At 42.3% G+C, this 17,210-nt stretch overlaps 1 protein-coding gene and 1 long non-coding RNA gene across 7 annotated transcripts in view; one reads left to right on the forward strand and one right to left on the reverse strand.

The window, feature by feature from the left end:
* LOC132225546 (uncharacterized) overlaps positions 1-17,210 on the reverse strand; it is a 170,888-nt gene that overhangs the window by 80,475 nt on the left and 73,203 nt on the right. The gene's annotated exons all lie outside the window — the stretch shown is intronic.
* The window catches only part of LOC132225542 (eukaryotic translation initiation factor 2 subunit 3, Y-linked-like), a 112,540-nt gene that overhangs the window by 18,907 nt on the left and 76,423 nt on the right, over positions 1-17,210 (forward strand). The window contains exon 4 of one of the 6 annotated variants that reach the window (XR_009450964.1): positions 779-3,842. The exons of the other annotated variants lie outside the window; for them this stretch is intronic. The gene's annotated coding sequence lies outside the window, so the exon portion shown is untranslated. Of the gene's footprint in view, positions 1-778; positions 3,843-17,210 lie in introns of those variants that run through there. 6 annotated transcript variants of the gene reach the window in all.

Raw genomic sequence — 17,210 nt, forward strand, 5'->3', positions numbered from 1 at the left:
AGCTGTGTACTATTTCAATTTTAGTATATGTACTACCAAAGTCAGTGCCATTTAGATGTTTTTAATACCTTTTTAGTGATAGTGAAGTGAATGAAATATCTTTATATTTTGTTGGTTTGCTTTCTAATTTTTCTGATTCTTTCTTACCAATGACTGCATATATCCAGAACTGAAACTGACAATGAATTATTTAATCTATATAGCATCTCTTCTTTTAAAGTACTGTTTTTATTTTGGATAAGACCTGGTGCATGCTTTTTTGACATTAGATTTCTTGCCCTTTTTAGTTGTGAGAAATATTGGCTCTCTTAGCCACATTATTAGAAAAGAAAAAGTACACCTCTAAAGTATTTTCCTATTTGGTCTGTTTCATGGGCCAGATTGTTTGATGTTTAATTAATAAAAAGCAAATTTGAGTTTGCCAGCAACTTTTGAGTAGCAAAGGGTCTATAATTTTCTCTTGACATGTATTGGGGTGTAAATTACATGTTATTGGGAATCTTTTCAGCTACCAAACTTTCTTTCCCAGTAACTCAAGTATTTATTTCTTTTTAACAGTATTATTCTTTTATTATAGGTATTAATCTAACTTTAGAGTATTCAGTCTCAGGAGGAAAAAGAAAATATTGTAAGTTTTCTAAACAGAATGATTATTTTCCAAACAGAATGATTTCTAAATAGAATGATTACTGTTGTTTTAATAATCTTAAATTATATTATGTAACAGATGTGCAAAACAATTTGTAAAATTTTGATCTTTCTGAATTTTGTCATATAGGTACAGTGGCAGAAGGAGCTCCCATTATTCCAATTTCCGCTCAGTTGAAATACAATATTTTAATAAAAAAATTATCTTTATTGTTGAAGTATTATAGAAGTCCTCCCATTTTCCCCCCATTAACACCCTCCGTCCTTCTCCCACTTTCTCCATATGCCTTTACAGCACTATTTCCATAGGTAATGAATATAGCCATCTAAGTTCTTTTGTTAATCTCTTCCCACTGCCCCCATCTATTCCATTTGAGATTCATAAGGCTGTTCAATGCTTCCATGTCTCTAGATCTATCTTGTTGGTGAGTTTATTTTGTTCATATAAGTGATATCATGTCTTTCACTGACTGACTTATTTCATTTAGCATAATACTATCCAGGTCCCTCCAGCTGACTCAAAAGGTGAGAGATTCTTCTATTTTACAGCTGTATAAAATTCCATTTTGTAAATGAACCACAGCTTTTTAATCCACTCATCTGCTGATGGGCACTTGGGTTATTTTCAGATCCTGGCTATCCTATATAATAAAAGGCTAATATGCAAATCCGCTGAACAGTGGAACGAACTCTCAACTCAGGAGCTGCTCCCTGGTGGTCAGTGTGCTCCCACACGGGGAGTGCTGCTCAGCCAGAGCAGGGCTCATGGCTGGTGAGCACAGTGGCTTTGGCCGTACCCTCTTCTCTTCTCTCTCCGTGGCAGCGTTAGGATGCCTGACTGATGACTGGGAGGGGCCACAGGCTGGGCTGAGGGGCCCCCCTCCTGAGTGCACGAATGTTGTGCACTGGGCCTCTTGTTATAAATAATGCTGCAATGAACATAGGGGCATATATATTTCTCATGATTCTATTTTGGGATTCTTAGGATCTATTGACAAAATGGTTCATAGGGTCAAGCAACAATTCTATTTTTAATTTTTTGAGAAAACTCTATACTGTTTTCTAGTGGCTGCTCCAGTCTGCATTTCTACCAGCAGTGCACATGGGTTTCCTTTTCTCTACATCCTCGCTAGCACTTATTTTTGTTGATTTGTTGATGGTAGCCATTCTGACAGGTGTGAGGTGATACCTTGTTGTTTTAATCTGCATTTTTCTGAAGCATTTTTTCATATGTATGTCCACTTTGAAGAAGTGTCTATTTAGTTCCTTTGTCCTTTTTTTATTGGTTTGTTTTTCTCCCTTATGCTAACTTGTATGAGTTCTTTATATATTTTGGAAAATAACCAGTTATCAGATGTATCATTGGCAAATATGTTTTCCCTATGGAGGATCCCTTTTTATTTTGTTGATGGTATCTTTGCTTTTCAGAAGCTTTTTATTTTGATGTAGGCCCATTTGTCTGTTTTTCCTTAGATTTTCTTAACTCTAGGTAGTGTATCAGTGAATATTTTGCTACATGAGATGTCTGATATTTTGCTCAAGGTTTCCTCTAGGATTTTTGTGATTTCATGACTTAACATTTAAGTATTTTATCTATTTTGAGTTTATTCTTATGTATGGTTTAAGTTGGTGATCTACTTTTATATTTTTACATGTACTGTTCAGTTTTCCAAACATCATATATTATCTTTACTCCATTGTATGCTCTTGCTTCCTTTTTCAATATTAATTGACCGTAATGGCGTAGGTCAATTTCTGAGTTCTCTGTTCTGTTCCATTGGTCTCTGTGTCTGTTCTTGTGCCGGTACCAGTTTTCTGTGTTTTTTAAATATACTTTATTGATTATTTACAGAGAGGGAAGGGAGAGAAATAGAGAGTTAGAAACATCGATGAGTGAGAAACATCAATCAGCTGCCTCCTGTTCACTCCCTACTGGAGATGTGCCCGCAACCCAGGTAGATGCCCTTGACCATAATTGAACCTGGGACCCTTCAATCCTCAGGCCGACGCTCTATCCACTGAGCCAAACCGGCTAGGGCCAGTTTTGTGTTTTGATTACAATGGCTTTGTGGTATAATTTGAAATCTGATATTGTGTTCCCTCCATCTGTGTTGTTCTTTCTCAAGATTGCTGTCACTATTCTGGGTCTTTTCTGGTTCCATATAAATTTTTGGAGTATTTGTTCTATTTTTCTAGGAATTTGTCCATTTCATCCTCATTATTCAGCTTGTTGGCATATTGTGGTTCATAGTATTTTCTTACAATCCTATATATTTCTGTGGTATTAGTGGTTACTTCTCTGCTTTTGTTTCTGATTTTATTTATTTGGGTCCTCTCTCTTTGTTTCTTGATGAGTCTGGCTAACAGTTCATCAATCTTTTTTATCCTTTCAAAGAACCAGCTTTTGGTTTCATTGATTTTTTTTTTTTTATATTGCTTTTTAGTCTCTATGTCAGTGGTTCTCGACCCGTGGGTCACGACCCCTTGGGGGGTCGAATGACCCTTTCACAGGGGTCACCTAAAACCATCAGAAAACATACATATAATTACCTACTGTTTTTGTGATTAATCACTATGCTTAATTATGTTCAATTTATAACAATGAAAATACACCCTGCATATCAGATATTTACATTACGATTCATAACAGTAACAAAATTACAGTTATGAAGTAGCAACAAAAGTAATTTTATGGTAGGGGGTCACCACAACATGAGGAACTGTATTAAAGGGTCACGGCATTAGGAAGGTTGAGAACCACTGCTCCATGTTATTTATTTCTGCTCTAATCTTTATTATTCCCTTCTATTTACTCTGGGCTTTTCTTGTTGTTCTCTTTCTAGTTCTTTAAGTTGTAGGGTTAAATAGTTTATTATTGATTTTCCTTGTTATTGATGTATGTCTGGAATACTATGGACTTCCCTCTCAAGACTGCTTTTGCTGTGTCCAGAGATTTGGGTTGTTGTATGTTCATTTTCATTTGTTTCCAGGAAGTTTTTTATTTCTTTCTTGATTTCGTTGGTAACCCATTCCTTGTTTAGTAAAATGCTATTTAGCCTCCATATGTTTGAATGTTTTGAGGTGTTTTTACTGTAATTGACTTCTAATTTCATTTCACTGTGTTCTGAGAAGAAGCTTGATATGATTTCAGTCTTCTTGAACTTGTGTCCTAACATATAGTCTATTTTTGTGAATGGCCCTTATGCACTTGAGAAGAATGTATATTCTGCAGGCTTTGGGGTGAAATGTTGTATAAATGTCAATTAAATCCATCTGATCCAGTGTGTCTTAGAATCACCGTTTCCTTACTAATTTTTTGTCCTGAAGATCTATCCAGTGAAGTCAGCAGGGTGTTTAAAGTTCCCAACTGTGATTATATTGTCAATCTCTGCTTCAAAGTTCTCTAGAAGTTTTTTTTTTTTTTTTTAATATATATATATATTTAGGTGCTCCTATTTTTTTTTTTTAAGTTTTGGTATGTTTTATTTTAGTTTTAATGCATCTCTAAGTATTTTCTAATTTTTCTTTTCTTTTCTTTTTTTTTATTGCTTAAAGTATTACAAAGGGTATTACATATGTATCCATTTTATCCCCCCGCCCTAGACAGTCCCCTAGACTCCCCTATCACCCCGTGTCTTATGTCCATTGGTTATGCTTATATGCATGCATACAAGTCCTTTAGTTGATCTCTTACCCCCCTACCTCCTGCCCCCCAACCCTCCCCGGCCTTCCCGCTGCAGTTTGACAATCTGATTGAGGGAGCTCTGCCTCTGTATCTATTATTGTTCAAAAGTTTAGAATGGTATCTATTGTCCATGAATGAGTGAGATCATGTGGTATTTTTCCTTTATTGACTGGCTTATTTCACTTAGCATAATGCTCTCCAGTTCCATCCATGACGTTGCAAATGGTAAGAGTTCCTTCCTTTTTACAGCAGCATAGTATTCCATCGTGTAGATGTACCACAGTTTTCTAATCCATTCATCTACTGATGGGCACTTAGGCTGTTTCCAGATCTTAGCTATGGTGAATTGTGCTGCTATGAACATAGGGGTGCATATATCCTTTCTGATTGGTGTTTCTGGTTTCTTGGGATATATTCCTAGAAGTGGGATCACAGGGTCAAATGGGAGTTCCATTTTCAGTTTTTTAAGGAAACTCCATACTGTCTTCCATAGTGGCTGCACCAGTCTGCATTCCCACCAGCAGTGCACAAGTGTTCCTTTTTCTCCACATCCTCTCCAGCACTTGTCGTTAGTTGATTTGTTGATGATAGCCAGTCTGACAGGTGTGAGATGGTACCTCATTGCTGTTTTGATTTGCATCTCTCGGATGATTAGTGACTTTGAGCATGTTTTCATATGTCTCTTGGCTTTCTGGATGTCCTCTTTTGAAAGGTGTCTATTTAGGTCCTTTGCCCATTTTTTGATTGGATTGTTTATCTTCCTTTTGTTAAGTTGTATGAGTTCCCTATAAATTTTGGAGATTAGGCCCTTATCAGATATGTCATTGGCAAATATGTTTTCCCACACAGTGGGTTTTCTCGTTGTTTTGTTGATGGTTTCTTTTGCTGTGCAGAAGCTTTTTATTTTGATGTAGTCCCATTTGTTCATTTTTTCTTTAGTTTCAAGTGCCCTAGGAGCTGTATCAGTGAAGAAATTGCTTTGGCATATGTCTGAGATTTTGTTGCCTTTGGATTCTTCTACAATTTTTATGGTTTCCCGTCGTACATTTAAGTCCTGTATCCATTTTGAATTTATTTTTGTGTATGGTGTAAGTTGGTGGTCTAGTTTCATTTTCTTGCATATATCTGTCCAATTTTCCCAGCACCATTTATTGAAGAGACTATCTTGGCTCCATTGTATGTTCTTGCCTCCTTTGTCAAATATTAATTGAGCATATTGGTTCGGGCCGATTTCTGGGCTCTCTATTCTATTCCATTGATCTATATGCCTATTCTTGTGCCAGTACCAGGCAGTTTTGAGAACAGTGGCTTTGTAATACAACTTGATATCTGGTATTGAGATCCCACCTACTTTGTTCTTTTTCAGGATTGCTGCAGCTATTCGGGGTCTTTTTTTATTCCAGATGAATTTTTGGAGAGTTCGTTCTAGATCTCTGAAGTATGCCGTTGGTATTTTAATGGGAAGTGCGTTGAATTTATAGATTGCTTTGGGTAGTATGGACATTTTAATGATGTTGATTCTACCAATCCATGAACACGGTATGTTCTTCCATCTGTTTATGTCTTCCTCTATATCTTTTTTCAACGTCGTGTAGTTTTCTGAGTAGAGGTCTTTTACCTCTTTAGTTAAGTTTATTCCTAGGTAGCTTAATTTTTTTGGTGCAATTGTAAACGGGATTGTTTTTATAATCTCTCTGTCTGAAAGTTCACTATTGGTGTATAGAAATGCCTCAGATTTCTTGGGGTTAATTTTGTATCCTGCTACATTGCCAAATTCATGTATTAAGTCTAGTAGCTTTTTGATGGAATCTCTAGGGTTTTGTATGTATAATATCATGTCGTCTGCAAATAAGGACAGTTTTACTTCCTCTTTTCCAATTTGGATGCCTTTTATTTCTTCTTCTTGCCGAATTGCAATGGCTAACACTTCCAGTACTATGTTGAACAGGAGTGGTGAGAGGGGGCATCCCTGTCTTGTTCCTGTTCTTAGGGGAAATGGTGTTAGTTTTTGTCCATTGAGTATGATGTTGGCTGTGGGCCTGTCATATGTGGCTTTTATTATGTTGAGGTATGATCCTTCTACTCCCACCTTACTGAGATTTTTATCAAAAATGGGTGTTGAATTTTGTCAAATGCTTTTTCTGCATCAATTGATATGACCATGTGGTTTTTTTCTTTCAATTTGTTTATGTGATGTATCACGTTTATTGATTTGTGGATATTGTACCATCCTTGCATCCCTGGGATAAATCCTACTTGGTCATGGTGTATGATCTTTCTGATGTACTGCTGGATCTGATTTGCTAAGATTTTGTTGAGGATTTTGGCATCTATGTTCATGAGGGATATTGGCCTGTAATTCTCTTTCATTGTGTTGTCTTTACCTGGTTTTGGTATTAGGGTGATGCTGGCTTCATAGAATGAGCTTGGAAGTGTTCCTTCCTCTTGAATTTTTTGGAGTAGTCTGAGGAGGGTAGGTTTTAGTTCTTCCTTGAATGTTTGGTAAAACTCCCCTGTGAAGCCGTCTGGTCCTGGGCTTTTGTTTGCTGGAAGCTTTTTGATGACTGCTTCAATTTCTTCCATAGTTATTGGCCTGTTGAGATTTTTAGATTCTTCCTGATTGAGTTTTGGAATGTTGTATTTTTCTAGGAATTTGTCCATTTCCTCCATGTTGTCTAGTTTGTTGGAGTAGAGCTGTCCATAGTATTTTTTAACAATCATTTGTATTTCTGTGGGGTCTGTTGTTATTTCGCCTCTATCGTTTCTGATTTTATTTATTTGGGTCCTCTCTCTCTGCTTCTTGGTGAGTCTGTCTAGAGGTTTGTCAATCTTGTTTATCCTTTCAAAGAACCAGCTCTTGGTTTCATTGATTTTCTGTATTGTTTTTTTGGTCTCTATGTCATTTATTTCTGCTCTAATCTTTATTATCTCCTTCCTGCTGCTCACTCTGGGGTTTTCTTGTTGCTCTCTTTCTAATTCTTTGAGTTGTAGAGTTAGATGATTTACTACCATTTTTTCTTGTTTTTTTGAGATAGGCCTGTAGAGCTATAAACTTCCATCTCAGGACTGCTTTCATTGTGTCCCATAGGTTTTGGATTGTTGTGTTTTCATTGTCATTCATTTCCAGGATGTTTTTAATTTCTTCTTTGATCTCATTGGTAACCCAATCAATATTTAATAACATGCTATTCAGCTTCCAGGTGTTTGAGTATTTTGGGTTGTTTTTATTGTAGTTTATTTCTAGTATTATGCCATCGTGGTCTGCGAAGATGCTTTTTATGATTTCAGTCTTCTTGAATTTGGGGATACTTTGCTTGTGACCCAATATGTGGTCTATTTTTGAAGATGTACCATGAGCACCTGAGAAGAACGTATATTCCCTGACTTTGGGGTGAAGTGTTCTGAAGATGTCTATTAAGTCCATCTGATCTAGTGAGTCATTTAGGATTGCTGTATCTTTGCTAATTGCTTGTCTATAGGACTTATCCAGTGCTGTCAATGGTGTATTAAAGTTCCCTACTATGATTGTATTGTTGTCGATCTCTCCTTTGATATCTTCCAGGAGTTTTTTTATGAATTTGGGTGCTCCTACATTGGGTGCATATATGGTTACCATGGTTATATCTTCTTGTTGTATTGATCCCTTTAGTATGATGAAGTGGCCTTCCTTATCTCTTGTTAAGGCCTTCACTTTGAGGTCTATTTTGTCCGATATAAGTATTGCTACCCCACCTTTCTTTTCCTTTCCATTTGCCTGAAAGATATTTTTCCATCCTTTCACTTTCAGTCTGTGTGAGTCCCTTCTAATGAGGTGGGTTTCTTGTAGACAGCAGATGTATGGGTCATGTTTTTTTTTATCCATTCAGCCACTCGATGTCTTTTGTTTGGAGCATTTAGTCCGTTTACGTTTAAAGTTATTATTGAAAGGTACTTGTTTGTAGCCATTTCTTTTTGTGTGTGTGTGTTTGGCTGTTTTCTTTCTGAGCTTTTTATTTCTTCTTTTTATACCAGTCCCTTTAGCATTCCTTGCATTGCTGGCTTGGTGGTGACAAACTCCCTTAGCCTTTTTTTGTCTGTGAAGCTTCTTATTTCCCCTTCAAGTTTGAATGATAGCCTTGCTGGATAGAGTATTCTTGGATTCAGTCCTTTGCTTTGCATCACTTTGTAAATTTCAGTCCATTCTTTTCTGGCCTGATGTGTTTCTGTTGAGAAATCATTTGACAGTCTAATGGGAGATCCCTTGTATGTAACTTTCCGTCTCTCTCTTGCAGCCTGTAAGATTCTCTCTTTGTCCTGAACATTTGCCATGGTGATTATGATGTGTCTTGGTGTGGGTCTTTTCGGGTTCACCTTGTTTGGGACTCTCTGTGCTTGTGTGACTTTTTTCTTCCCCACCTCAGGAAAGTTTTCTGATATTATTTCTTCAAGTAGGTTTTCTAATCCTTGTTCATCCTTCTGTTGTTCTGGTACTCCTATTATTCGTATGTTGTTTCGTTTCATGTTGTTCCAAAGCTCCCTTAGGCTCTCCTCCTGTCTTTTAATTTTTTTCTCCAATTGCAGTAAATTTTGGGTGTGTTTTGCTTCCTTGTCTTCTAATTCACTAATTCGGTCCTCCGCTTCTCCTAGTCTACTGTTGATACTTTCAATGGAGTTTTTCATTGCAGCTATATCACTCTTCATTTCTTCTTGGGTCTTACTTAAGTTGTTGATTTTTTCATCTGTTTCTTCTAGCTTCTTCCATATGTTATCGATTTTTTCATCTGTTTCTTCTTGCTTCTTGAAGAGGTTGTCGATTTTTTCCTCCATCCGGTTTATGCACTCTAGGACCCTTATTCTGAATTCTTTATCTGTCATGTTGCATGCCTCTGTATTACTTAGCTGCTTTTCTGGAGAGTCCTCCTTCTCTTTCCTTTGGGGGTTTCTTTGTCTACCCATGTTTGATCTCACTGACATATCTAGATGTTGAGTCGTTCAGTGGGTGGCAGTGACTCCTTGGTCTGTGGTTGGTCTTCGGGTGGTTGCGGTAGCTGCTGCTCTTCAGTTGGCAGCAGCTCCTCTGGTGGGTGCTGTTCACAGCTGTGGTGGCTCTTCTGGCTGGTGGGGCGAGGTTTCACGTACAGCTGCTGTTCCTCAGCAGAGGATGTGGTGCTCAGGAGGTTGCTGTTGCTTGGATCTGCTGCATTGATTTAAAGGCACAAAATACAACACAACAAGGCACCACGTACCAGGCACTCTACACAAATATATTCACGATATTAATAACTCCAAATAAAGGTGACCACCTGAATTAAGAGAATTAGGGGATAAGGAAGAAGGAAGAGAAATAGATAAAAGAAAAAAAAGAAAAGAAAAGTAGGGACCAAAAAAAGGAGTGCAAAAATGAAATCGGGAAAAAGGAGGGGGGAAAATAAAAGCAAGAAAAGAAAAGAAAAGAAAAAAGAGCGAAAAGAGAGAATGAAGTGGAAGAGGGGAAGAGACTTTTTATATGAGGAGAATACTCCTATAGAACAGCCATTAATCCCAACAAATTCCAGCAACAGCTCCCTGGATATGAATGCAAACTAGAAACAACCAATAATATAACAATGAAAATAGAATAGAGAACACTAATCCCAAAATAAAATAAAGAGAAAATAAAATGGCACTTTAAAAAATGGTAAAATGGTAGCAGTAATAATACTGGTTAAAAAATAAGAAGGTAGTAATTAAAAGGGTAAAATCAGGTGATGGAAAAAGAAAAAAGAACAGAAAAAAAAATAAAAAAAAATTGATTTCTTAGTTAAAAAGTGAAAAAAGAAAAAAAAATGCAGTAGTGAAGGTCCTTCGGTTCTTCTATTCTTCAGTGTGGCTCGCCTTAGACCTTCCAGGTATTCAGGAGAGTGTTGAGTTTCCCTGCGATATACTGTTCCTCTGTGTTGTGAACCACAGTCCTTATTTTAAAGCAGGTCGCATTTATTTCCCAGACTGCCTTATTTTGTGTTTAGCAAAGAGTCAGTTTGTGGGTCAGCCTCTGGGTGGCAGTGTTCTGGGGTTGGCCTCTGGGGCTATAGGGCCTCTCTTTCCAGTGGAAGTTCACTGCCCAGAGCTGACTGCGTAATAGTTAGTTACCGGCGCTATGTTGTTGCTGGGATTGAAAATCCCTCTATAGGCCAGACCCTGTTAACTCCCAGGGACTGATAAGGTTATTTTAATCCTTGATCTCATACAGGGTGGAATCTGGGTGTGGCTGTGCTCCTTGCCTGGGGGCCGGGGGGAGGAGCCTCACTCTCTGGAGAGAGTGGCTGCCCCAGTCCTGGGCTCAGGGGTGTCTCAGCACTCAATTCGCTGCCACCTCTCCTGGCTCCCCCTCTCTCCCCAGTCTCTCCCCAGATTCCACTCCTCCGCACACTCTCCCTCTCTTCAGCACAGGTGAGTGTCTGTATCCGAAATGTCCCATGAACAGGATTCAGTGACAACAGACAAACAAATGCCGGCCGCGGAAACGGGGAAGGCTTGGTTTCTGTAAGCTTCTTCTCTTACCGGGACTGTATGGTCAGGTCAGCTCTTCAGGCTGCCCCCTTTAGGCTCAGTCCTCCGCGGTCACAGAACCCAGCTCTCAATTTCCCTGGCGGCGCCAGGAATCCCGCGGTCCTCCTTTCCCCCCGTCAGGGGCTGTGCCTGCCCCAGGGGACGCGGCTGTCTGCCACGCGGTCTCCCTCCGACTCTCTGGGCTCAGAGGTCTGGCAAACTTTCCTGCCCAAATCCCTGGGTTTTTTTTACCTTTCCAGGGGAGTTCTGCTCTTCCCGGCTGCAAACCCTCTCACCAGCTGAGCAATTTCGCCAATTCGGTGTGGGTGTTACTAGTTTCAGCTGTTCATTCCATTTGCTCCGGGACACGACCTGGGACGCGTCTGCCTATATCGCCGCCATCTTCAAAACCCAAGGTGCTCCTATTTTGTATGCATATATATTTACCAGGGTTATATCCTCTTGTTAGATTGATCCCTTTAGTATTATGTAGTGACCTTTGTTTTCACTTGTGATGGCTTTTATTTTGAAGTTTATTTTGTTGGCTTAGTATATTGCTACTCCAGCTTTTTTTCTTTTCCATTTGCATGGAAAATTTTTCCATCCTTCACACTCATCATGTGTGTGTGTGTTTTGAGGTGGGTCTCTTGTAGACAGCATATAGTTGGGTCATGTTTTTGTATGTATATATTCAGCTACCCTATGTGTTTTGATTGGAACATTTAATTCATTTACGTTTAAGGTTATTATTGACTAGAGGCCCCTCTACCTCAGTGATCTGAGCCAATCAGGGCTATCTCACTCAGTCCCAATCAGGCCAGGAGCCTGGGGAGGGACCATGGGAGAAATCCAGGGCATGTCTGGCCCCATCTCACCTTGACCCCAGCAGCAAGCTAACCTACCAGTTGGAGCATCTGTCTCCTGATGGTCATTGCATGTCATAGCAACTGGTTGGTCGACCGCTCAGTCAGACACTTAGTATATTAGGCTTTTATATATATAGACTAGAGGCCCAGTGCACAAAAATTTGTGCACTCGAGGGGGACAGGGGGTCCCTCAGCCCGGCCAGTGCCCTCTCGCAGTCTGGGACCTCTCGGGAGATAACGACCTGCTGGCTTAGGCCTGCTCCCAGGTGGCAGAGGGCAGGCCCAATCCCTAGGTGCAGCCCCTGGTCGGGCTCAGAGCAGGGCCGATTGGGGAGTTGGGGCGCCGCCCCCTGTCATGCACAGAGCAGGGCGGATTGGGAGGTTGCGATGCCACCCTCAGTCATGCTCAGGATAGGACCGATTGGGGGGTTGGGGCACCGCCTCCTGTCACACTCAAGGCAGGGTCGATGGGGAGGTTGCAGCACCACCCCCTGTCATGCACAGAGCAGGGCCAATCGGGGTTGGGGCACTGCGCCCTGTCATGCACAGAGCAGGGCCCATCAGGGGGGTTGGGGCTCCGTACCCTGTCATGCACAGAGCAGGGCCCATCAGCGGGTTGGGGAACCCCCCCCTGTCATGCACAGAGCAGGGCCCATCAGGGGGTTGAGGAGCTCCCCCCTGTCACTCACAGAGTAGGGCCGATAGGGGAGTTGGGGCACCGACCCCTGTCACACTCATGGCAAGGTGGATTGGGGGTTGGGGCACCGCTCTCTATCACCCACAGAGCAGGGCTGATCAGGGGGCTGGGGCGCCGCCACTGTCACACTCAGGGCAGGGCCGATGGGGAGGTTATGGCTCTAACCCGTCACACACAGAGCAGGGCCCGTGGCGGTGGGGGGTTGGGTTGGGTGCCGCACCCTGTCACACACAGAGCAGGGCCGATCAGGGGGTTGAGGCACCACACCCTGTCACACACAGAGCTGCAGGGCAATCAGGGGGTTGGGGAGCTCCCCCCTATCAGGCACAGAGCAGGGCTGATCAGGGGGTTGGGGACCTTCCCCCGTCACGAACAGAGCAGGGCAGATAGGGAGGTTGTGGCCCCGCCCCCTGTCACACACAGAGCTGCAGGGCGATCAGGGGGTTTGGGCACTGCCCCCTATCACGCTGATCCCGGTGCTGGGAGGCCTCTCAGCTCCGCTGATCCCGGTGCTGGGAGGCATATTACCCTTTTACTATATAGGATAGAGGCCTGGTGCATGGGTGGGGCTGGCTGGTTTGCCCTGAAGGGTGTCCTGGATCAGGGTGGGGGTCCACACTGGGGTGCTTGGCCAGTCTAGGGGAGGGGCTGAGGGCTGTTTTCAGGCTGACTGAAGCTCCCAACTGCTCCTTTTTTTCTTTTTCTTTCTTTTTTATTCTGGACCAGCTTTAGCTCTGAGGCTTGGCTCCAGCTCTGAGTCCTCTGCTCCTGAAAGCAGGTATCTGGTTTGTTTTGGTTCTATAATCGAAACAATGTATAACTCCAGCTCTGAGATCCTGGCCGGCTGAAAGCAGATTTCTGGGGTTTTGTTTAGCTTCTATATTTGTAAGAATGTCACAAACTGCAAGCTCAGAGGCCGGCAAGGCAGGTGGGGAACATTGGCGTCCTCTGTCACTGAAGCAAGCAAGCCTCATGTTAGCTTGAAGCTGCCTGGCTGCCGGCCGCCATCTTGGCTGGCAGTTAATTTGCATATCGCCCTGATTAGCCAATGGGTAGGGTAGCGGTTGTACGCTAATTACCATGTTTCTCTTTTATTAGATAGGATTGTAACTCCCGTTGCGAAATGCTCAGCATGCATTTTCACTCCAGCCTCTGGCCTTGGAGAACTTATGTCCTTACAAAGCTCTGCTCACCTTATTCATTTGCCACACGAAGTAAATTCATCATGTGCATGGAAACCCTTTGCAGGCTCCATGGGTGTTTCTTTACTTCAGTGCAGTTCCAATTACCCAATGTAAGGAGAAACACCTTCATTAAGATCCCTGCTCAGCCTACTGCAGTGGATTTTAATAGGCCATGGGTCAACCTGCCTGGTTTGGCTCAAAGGATAGAGGCACGGCCTGGGGAGTGAAGGTTCCTGGGTTCAATTCCGGTCAAGGTCACATTCCTGGGTTGTTGGCTGAGTCAGTATGGGGCATGTGGGAGGTAGTGGATAGATTCTGTCTCATCATTGATGTTTCTATCTCTCTCCCTCTGCCTTCCTCTCTGAAATCATTAAAAATATATTAACAAAAATAAAAATAAATAGGCCATGAATCAAACATCGCTGCTCTCCATCCATCCATCCAGTCCACTCATACCCTCTTCATGGCCACTCCTCTCCTCCCCCCCAACACACACACACACACACACACACACACACACACACACACACACACACTCTGCTGGAGTCTGTAAATTGGGGTCAGGTTTTCTACTTCAACCAAGGGCAATGCTTCCACATGTCCCTCCTTCCCTGCTCGTCTCTGTCCCCAGTCCTGTGGGGTCTCTCCCTCCCTTCCCTCCATCTAACTTGGTAGTCCCTGCTTTGCCCCCTTGCCTGCGACATCCTGTCTGCAGCCTCCCCCTTTTCCCCCCAAAGGCTGTATGGAGCTGGGTTGTGTGTGGTGGGGTGGGGCAGTGCGAGTGGGGTTGTGCTGGCCATGCTGGCAGTGTGGAGCTGTGTGGGGCTAGTCCAGGTGGGGCCTCGGTGGAGAGCTGGAGTGATGGGTCATGGGGAGGAGGATCTGGGGTGATGGGTCATGGGGAGGTGGACCCTGTCCCATGGGAGAGGCACCGGGCTCCTCGGCTGCCCCTACTCTGCAACTTTTCTAGGCCCCTACGCACCTGTCATCCGCTGTCCCTCACTTCCGTTCAAGTTTTGGACTCATTTTCTCCAACTCAGCCCCACCCCTCTCTCTGCTACATCCCCGGGATCCTGAGGCCACCCCTTGGCTTTGGGCAGGTTCGCCTGGCCTGTCCCCCTGTAATGGTGCTACCCACTCTCCTGGAATAGTTAGTGAAACTTAAAAAGAAGCAGTTCTGACAATTAAAATTGTCACTGAGAATGCCATAGGCTGTGGAGGGCTGTGCAGTCCACGGCTCTTGGATCATGTGTAGCTGCGTCCTGCGCCACCCAGTCCCTCCTGGTTTCTGCCCCCACCTGCCTCTGCCCGGGGTTTGGCCCACCAGCACCCGCTATTGGTGATCAGCAAAGACTCAAAGCCTCAAGCTAACCTATCAGTCAGAGTGTCTGCCCCCTGGTGGTCAGTGTGCGTCATAGTGACTGGTCAAGTAGTCAAACTCCCAGTGGAATTGTCAAGGGGACAATTTTCATATTAGGCTTATTATATAAGATAGGTATTTGTTTATTGCCACTATAATTTTGTATGTCTAGGTTTCTCTCTCTATTTCTTTTTATTACAGCAGTCCCTTTAGCATTTCTTATAATGCTGGCATTTCTTATAGTCCTTTTGTCTTTTTTTTGTCTGGAAGCTCTTTATTTGATTGTCTATTTTAAATGATAACCTCGCTGGATATAGTATTCTTGGTTTCAGATCCTTGCTTCCCATTACCTTGAATACTTCAAGTCATTCCGTTCTGGCCTGTAGAGTTGCTGATGAGAAATCAGCCTTATGGGAACTCCTTTGTAGGTAACAATTTTCTCTTGCTGCCATTAAGATTCATCCCTTTGTCTTTAATTTTTGGCATTTTAATTATAATGTGTCTGGGCGTAGGACTGTTTGGATTCTCCTTGCTTGGGGTTCTCTGTGCTTCCTGTGACTTTTTACTTTACCAGGTTAGGGAAGTTTTCTGCCATTATTTCTTCAATATACCTTCTCTATCCCTTCCTCCCTTTCTGTCTCTTAAGGCACACCTATATTCGGATATTGTTTCATTTGATATTGTCCCATAGCACCCTTAAGCTGTCCTCCTGTTTTTTGTTTTTTCTTTAATTGTTCTCTGATTGAGTGATTTTTTAAAATCCTGTCTTCTAATTCACTGATTCAGTCATCAGCTTCCTCTAATCTGCTGTGTATTCCTTCCAGTGTGTTCTTTCTTTATGCTATGTCATTATTTCCAACTGTTCATTTTCCATAGCTACTATAGCTTTTTCATGCTGTTGAGCATTTTTACCTTCATAACTCTGAAGTCAGATTGAGATAAATTTCTTATCTGTGCTTCATCTATCTCTGTATCTGGAGAATTCTATAGTTCTCTCATTTGGGGGTTGTTTTTTTGTTTTCTCATTTTGGCTTTCTGTTTGGGTTTGTGATGATGAGTTAGGTAGATCCTGTACACCTCTCAATCTCTAGGGCAGGATAGTGTCAAATGCTATTTTTGACTAATTAGATCAGCAAAGACTCAAAGCCTCCAGAGACCACCTCTGGCTGCAGACTGATAGGATACCTCTCGATCTGCCCTTAGGTAATCGTCCTCAGGTGTGGCAAGAGTTTTTTTCAACATGGGGTAACTGTTTTTGCCTGGAGGCTAATTGTGATTCTCAGTCTAATAAGGGGCAAGGTGTTTTTCAGTAGTGTGGGTCAGCTGTGTTCCCCCCAGCTGAGAAAGTTTACCTTTGCAGCATGAGGGAATGGCTCAGCACAGGAAACAGGGGTATCTGCCTTCTGAGCTTCACCCTTGGAGCCCTCTATCCTAGCCTTTGCCGTCACAGCTCCAGTCTATTTCACCCTCCCTCTGTCGGAGCACAGGGTGGGTGTCTCCACAGGGAAATTTGTGTCTTGACTCTTTAAGAGGGTGTCTGAATTTTCAGCCATATCTCCTTGGCAGACAGCAGCCTTGCTGCTTTTCACAGCCAGGTGTTATGTGGGTAACCTCCTCAGTTCTGGTGCTCTCTCCAGGGATGCCCCATTTGGGAATTAGACCCCAGAGTTCTCAGTGGCAACCCCCACAGCTGTGATATCTCTCTGGGACTTCAATTGCTGTCTGTGGGTGCCTGGCCAGCCATTTTGTGCCTTCTCTCCTCCTACCAGTGTCAATGCGGTCTCCACTTTTGGTCCTCTGGTATCAGGGTTCACTCCAGGGAGTCATCTGTTGATTATTCAGTATTTTGGTTGTATTTCCAGTTTGGACTTGGGAGCATGTCTGTGCAGCATCCACTTACTCTGACACCATTTTTAATCTCTTCTCCATAGAGTATTTGTTGTAGATCTTTGAAATATGCTGTTGGTATTTTAGTAGGAATTGCATTGAATCTATAGATTGCTTTGGGTAGTTTGGACATTTTAGTGATGTTAATTCTTCCAGCCCATGAGTACAGTATATGCTTTCCCTTGTTTGTATCTTCCTCTATTTCTTTTTTTAATGTTTATAACCTTCTGACTACCGGTCTAACTCTTTCATTAAGTTTATTGCTAAGTATATTAATTTTTTTGTTGAATGATAAATGGGATTTTCTAAAAAAATTATTCTTGCCCTACCTGGTTTGGCTCAGTGGATAGAGTGTCTGCCTATGGACTGAAGGGTC

The sequence above is a fragment of the Myotis daubentonii genome, chromosome Y, assembly GCF_963259705.1.
Source record: "Myotis daubentonii chromosome Y, mMyoDau2.1, whole genome shotgun sequence".
Classification (NCBI taxonomy): Eukaryota; Metazoa; Chordata; class Mammalia; order Chiroptera; family Vespertilionidae; genus Myotis; species Myotis daubentonii.